Consider the following 6681-nt stretch of genomic DNA (forward strand, 5'->3'; position numbering starts at 1 on the left):
ATATGGAGGTTCCTCTAAAAATTCAAATAGAACTACCATATGACCTAGCAATTCCACTTCTGGGCATATATCAAAAACAGGATCTCCAAGAGATATCAATCTGATAGAAACAGAAAAAAGATTGGTGGTTATGGGAGGAGGAAGGGTTAGGGGGAGAATAGAGGACATGGGTAAAGGTGGTCAAAGGGTACACATCCAGTTATAAAATGATTGAGTTCTGGGGTGTAATACATAGCATGGGAACTATAGCTAACAATCCTGTGTTGTATATCTGAGAGCTGCTAAGAGAGTAGATTTTAAAAGTACATACAAAATTTGTAACTATGTGAGGTAAGGATGCTAACTAACCTTATCATGGTAATCATTTTGCAAAATACACAAAGTAAATCATTACACTGTATGCCATAAAATTATACCACATTATATATCAATTGTGTCCCAACCTGGGGAGGAAAAAAGATGCTTCTTCCATCCAATTTTACAATACAAAATGATGAGCCATGCATGAAAAAGTATTCACTTTTTATTTATTCACTAGAGCATAAAGTAGTTTTGGGAAACCTAATCAAATGAACCCCCAAGACAGGAAAGGAGACAGGTCAAAAAACGCAATTAATAATTCTTTAAGAGTAGATTCCATTTCCAATGTGATCTAACATCTGCTCTAATATCCACTCTAAAGATGTTGGGCTAAATACATTTTTAAACCATTTTTTTCTAATTTCCTTTAAAGCATTTAGATGTGTTTCTTCAAACTGAGGAAAAAATACACTCAATTACTGTTCCGATGTTGGTGCTTTGTAGTCTCTCAGCCTTTTGAAATCCCATAATATTTTACTACCTCAGCGGTTTTACAAGTGTCACCTCAGATTTACATTTTCTAGAATATTTTCTGCCTCTTCTTCTGAATTGTTGTGAAATCTTTGCTGTTAGCCTGTTAATTTTAAGGTTAATTAGAGATCACATCTTTCTGAGGGTCTGGCAAAATGCACACGTGTTACCAGGGCAACTAGCCCACAGATTGTTACATGTCCATACAGCTTCTTGAGGCTACGGGGGAAGTAAAGAATTCGACCATTCAGCTTCCACAGTTCTAAGCTCAGGTGAGTCTAGTTTGATCTATAGAGTACTAAATAAAGAAACACTGAAAGGAAAATTCTAATAAATTGAGGCTACAATTACAGTAGTTTAATTACACAGTTAAATTTAAAAATATTAATCAGGGCCTTGCAGTAATGGTTGTATAATGTCCGCACTTCCTCATTTATAAATGCATGTGCATGTGTCCTTTGAGGATAGAGACCATGTTGAACCAATTTTGATCTCCAAATCCCTTCCAAAACCAGGCACACAATAAGTACTCACAAGTACACAAAGGGAGACTTCTAAGTAAGGTTTATCTCTAGCAGGATGTACAGGGACTGAGAAGTTAGAAAAAAAGATTTAGCTACAAGATGGTAACAAATCACAGACTGGATGCAGATCACCCAACTCACAGTAAACTCCCAGGGGCCATTTCTAGGGTATGACAACCCAGTCACCTATTTCCTACTTTTGGGCAACATAGTCTTCCCACCCTGAATCATGCAATCTGAATAAGAACTAACTTCATCTCACAGCATTTGGTTGAAGCCTAAATCTGTGACAGAACTCAAAGTCCATCCCAAGGACTTTTCAAATGGAAATGAAGGTAGAAACTTTTAGGGCTTTCACCTCTTTGCAGTGGAAGAGAATGAAATCACCAACTATAGAGAAACAGACATAAGTTGAGAGAAAATTAGTGCTATAGCTTCTGGTTCTGACCATCAGTTACACTCCTGTCCTTCCAATTTCATGAACCAACAAGTTCACCTCTTGGCCCACTTAATCAATTTGAGTTTCTATCACCTGTCCTCAAAACAGCCCTGACTCGGCGGGGGTGGTGAGCTGGGTCCGCCTCGGCCGCCGCCAGGGAATGATCTGGGCGGCAGCGGGAGGCCCCAGCCAGCGGCCGGGAGCCACTGCTGCGGGTACTAGGAGGAGCTAAGGTTGCCGGTCCCGAGTCGTCCCCCTGTCCGCCCCCCAGGAAGGGTGAGAGGCAGACACGGCTGATGTCAGAAATACACTTTCGGGAAATGGCCTCTAAATCTTGGCTGAATTTTTTAACCTTCCTTTGTGGATCAGCAATTGGATTTGTTTTATGTTCTCAGCTATTTAGTATTTTGTTGGGATAACAGGGTGATACCCAGCCTAATATTCTTCATAATGATCCTCATGCTAGGCACTCAGATGATAATGGACAAAATCATCTAGAAGGACAGATGAACTTCAATGCAGATTCTAGCCAACATAAAGATGAGAACACAGACATCGCTGAAAACTTCTATCGAAAGGTTAAAATTCTTTGCTGGGTTATGACAGGGCCTCAAAATCTAGAGAAAAAGACCAAACACATCAAAGCTACATGGGCCCAGCATTGTAATAAAGTGTTGTTTATGAGTTCAGAAGAAAATAAAGACTTCCCTGCTGTGGGATTAAAAACCAGAGAAGGCAGAGACCAACTATACTGGAAAACAAAGCTTTTCAGTATGTTCATGATCATTATTTAGAAGATGCTGATTGGTTTATGAAAGCAGATGATGATACATATGTTATACTGGATAATTTGACATGGCTACTCTCAAAATACAACCCTGAAGAACCCATTTACTTTGGGAGAAGATTTAAGCCCGATGTAAAGCAGGGCTACATGAGTGGAGAAGAGGCATATGCACTGAGCAAAGAAGCCTTGAAGAGATTTGTTGATGCATTTAAAACAGACAAATGTACACATAGTCCCTCCATCGAAGACTTAGCATTGGGCAAATGCATGGAAATTATAAATGTAGAAGCGGGAGATTCCAGAGATACCATTGGAAAAGAAACTTTTCATCCCTTTGTACCAGAACACCACTTAATCAAGGGTTATCTACCTAGAACCTTTTGGTATTGGAATTATAACTATTATCCTCCTGTAGAGGGTCCTGGTTGCTGTTCTGATCTTGCAGTTTCTTTTCACTATGTTGATCCTACAACTATGTATGAGTTAGAATACCTCGTTTATCATCTTCATCCATATGGTTATTTATACAGATATCAACCTGCCTTACTGGAGAATATACTATAAGAAATAAGTCGAGCATACAAAAATGAAGACCCAAAAGTAAAATGAGAACTCTTCAAAGAAAAACATAAATGAAAAGGTAAAATGTCTAGCATTGCAATGAAGAACTTCTACATTTCTGATACAGAACACTGGAATCCCAGTGAGGAATTCTTTCTAAGTAAACATTCCATATTAGTAATCTTTCATATGAATGACTGTAAACTGAAGCTTTAAGTGAGCTGTGAAGTCCGTTAAAATGTGTTTTGATACAGTAATATATATATATATATATATATATATATATATATATATCTGAAAAACTTGTGTTTTTTAAAATGTGGCCAGGCAGAGGGACTAGAAACGAGAGTTTTGTTTTCTATTCTTGACCACATGTATTATTTTCATTGAGAAACTAGAACATTTAAATTTTCTAAAACTACACTGTACATATTAATAACACAGATGAAGCTAAATAGATCTGCCTTAAAGAAAATTTTAGAAGGAAACAGTGTTGCTTAATGTTATTTATAAACTCAAGACACGAGCAGTATGATATAAATGAATCAAACCCCCCACCCCCGCACACACTCATACATGCAGGTTTTGTCTAATGAAAATTTCCTGTGACTGTAATTGGCAGTATTTCTTCCAGACAAGATAAAATAAGAATGGCACTTATCCTAAAGTGCATTAATAAAACCACATTTTGAAATTAAAAAAAAAAAAAAAGCCCTGACTCACACAATAAGTGATCCCTCCTAACTGAGAAGACCTGGAAATGCTCAGGCTGGAAGAGGGGGTGAGGTGAGGGAGGGGATTTTGTTTGGAAAGATCACCTGTGTTGCTTTATTGGCATATGTTCTTTTTTTTAGTAATACCTTAGTGGAAGCCAGAGAATGTCGATATCCCACCCCCTCTCAAAAGCACATGGATAATTTTCTCATCAGAAGTATCATTTCTATGGGGCACATGGGTGGCTCAGTCAGTTAAGCATCCAACTCTTGGTCTCGGCTCAGGTCACGATCTCTGAGTCGTGAGATTGAGCCCAACATCAGGCTCCATGCTCAGTGGGGAGTCTGCTCTCCCTCTGCCCCACCCCACCCCACCCCAAAAAATAAATAAATAAATCTTTAAAAAAAAAAGTATCAGCTTCTAACAAATGAGGCATCTGGGTCAGCTGAGAAAATTATCCTCTATCAACTTTCCCAAGAAAAATAAGATACCATAGAGCAGACTAGAATCCCTGTAGACTAAATTGGCCCAGTTATCCTTCTAAGGCCTCAATAATTAGTTCTCACAAAGACAGTTACTCATCACCAGGGCCTACTTGAGTGAGATCATGGTTCTACTGTACCTTCAAAAAGCAGCACTGCCCAATCAGCCTTCACAGCGTGATTCCTCCCTCACCCTCTCCAGCCTGGGTCTGTCACATTCCGTCACTCTTTCCCCAAAGTTAATATATTAACTCTCTATCTGTCAGCACCTCCGTTTTGCCCTGCCCCTCCTCAGGTAACTATGCTATTTTCCAGTTAACTTTGATAATGACAATTGTGCAGCACTGACATACAATAAACAATTAACCCCTCCTGTTTAGAAAAAAAAGAGGTTCAAAGGCAAGATTTTCTGTGCATCACCAGGATACAAAATGCCAAAACTGATTCAGGAACAATCTTTAGATGATGAACATGAAAAGGGGCTAGTCTAACACTTTAATGGTGATATTAAAAAACAAAGTAGGTATTGTTACTATTGGTGGCTAATCAAATGTGTGGGGAAGTGGGATATCAAAATATCATTGCCTCATAATCTTTTGCAGAAATGAGGACTGTGGTATACATCCAAAATTTCTTCCCATTCTTTGTAATATATAAAGTTTTAGTTTTTTCATTTTCTTTTCTTCCTTTTTTTCTTACTCTTTCATCTAAGGTATATTGTTTTGTTTTAGTTAATAATTTAGTCCATGTTATAGAAAATCAAGACAGTACCATGATGAAACTAAAGGAGAAATGCTCTAAGCTAAAGGCACTGGATATGGAATTGGATGCAAAGACCAATGAGATTTTATGTTGTCTTGCTTTTAGAGAGAGGGTACATCAGGTTTTATTTGTTCAAGAGTTTGTATCATTAAGTTAGGTTGGAGCATTTGGTCATTGCTCGTTGACCTTGTTTGAAAATTTAGAAAATAGAAAAGAGGGTATATTGATGTTGCACAGCTGGGGGGAAACTTGTGGACATTTTTCATGTTTTGGATTCACTAGTACTTTCTAAAGCCATTCTTATGTTTGGAGAGTTTGCCATATTCTGAGTCCATGCCAGAAACTCATTTCCCCAGTAGTCCCTGCAGTCAGAGTCCAGGCATACAATTTGTCTATGACACTCAGAATCACTACTGCAAATCTTCAGTTCAAATGCCGTGTGCAGAAACAGGCATCTCATACGATCTGTTCCAGTAAGGTGAGAGCAGCTCTACCCAGCTGCAGAAATAACACTGACAGAGGTTCAGTGATATACTTTACAGTTCCTATCACTGGTGGTAGCCACGAGATCTCTAAGAGAACAGCCCTGTAGTATGTAGTATGATATGAGCATTGTTTTCATCTGTGTGGCATCCAAGTCTGATTCTCTGTCTCTCCAAGATATTCTGTGAACTACCTAATATCTTTAATAAATTACTTTTTCTACTTAAATTAGCTATATGTCCTTACCTAGGATCCCAAGAATACAGAGCCTAAGGCAAAAGCTGATATACTACTAATTTATTATTTGTGCTCTTATGAAGTCAGCACAATTGCAACTTTTCAGCTTATTAAAAAAAAGAGACTAAAAAAATGTTAGCAGTGGGTTTTTTTTTATTTGTGTTGTGGAGCTGTGGTAAAATTTTTTTTTCTAGTTTCTTCTTGATACTCTTCAAGTTATTCTTCATTTCTTTGGTATTAAACATGGATTTCTTTCATAATCTTAACGACAAATATTTCCAAATGTTAAAATGAAAGGAAAGCAAGTCCCTGAGATCTGTAATAAGGGAAGGGCAGAATATAACCAATCTCAGATGACAACTCATTCTGTGGATTAACAGTAGAAAAGCTATGAGCAATTTGCCAGCAACTGAATGAGTGAATGAATAAGAAAATAGACAAATGAATGGATGATATGGATGCATAGATGCATTCATGATGGAGGAGTATTCCAAAAACGGACTTTTTGTTTCAAAGACTTAATTTTCAGAGTGTTTGCAAGACAGGAATTCCCTTTCCATTGAGTCTCCTTTCTCTTTCCTCTCCAAGTGAGGTAACTGGACTCCCCATTGCCTGCAGCCAATGGAAGGGTCATTCCCACCAACCTTTTTCTCCACCCATATATTAAAACCACACATACACACCCATAACCCAGGTAGTAGCTCTCCAACCCGCAGGTGCTGCGCAATAACCCCCAAGAGTGAAATTCTCTTTAACGGGTCAGTATTTCGTTAACTTGCATAGCCGTGAACTTGATATTGGGTCATTACCTTCACCTTACACACCACTGTTGCTGAGCCAGCACTGAGATAAGCATTTTTC

At 38.3% G+C, this 6681-nt stretch overlaps 1 pseudogene; it reads left to right on the top strand.

Annotated features, from left to right (window-relative positions):
- Positions 1-2090: 2090 nt before the first annotated feature.
- Positions 2091-3190, top strand: LOC114225660 (glycoprotein-N-acetylgalactosamine 3-beta-galactosyltransferase 1 pseudogene; annotated as a pseudogene).
- The last annotated feature ends 3491 nt before the right edge of the window (positions 3191-6681 follow it).

Source organism: Eumetopias jubatus, unplaced genomic scaffold (genome assembly GCF_037043125.1).
Source record: "Eumetopias jubatus isolate StellerSeaLion01/CBP00866 unplaced genomic scaffold, mEumJub1_p1.0 scaffold_3, whole genome shotgun sequence".
Lineage (NCBI taxonomy): Eukaryota > Metazoa > Chordata > Mammalia > Carnivora > Otariidae > Eumetopias > Eumetopias jubatus.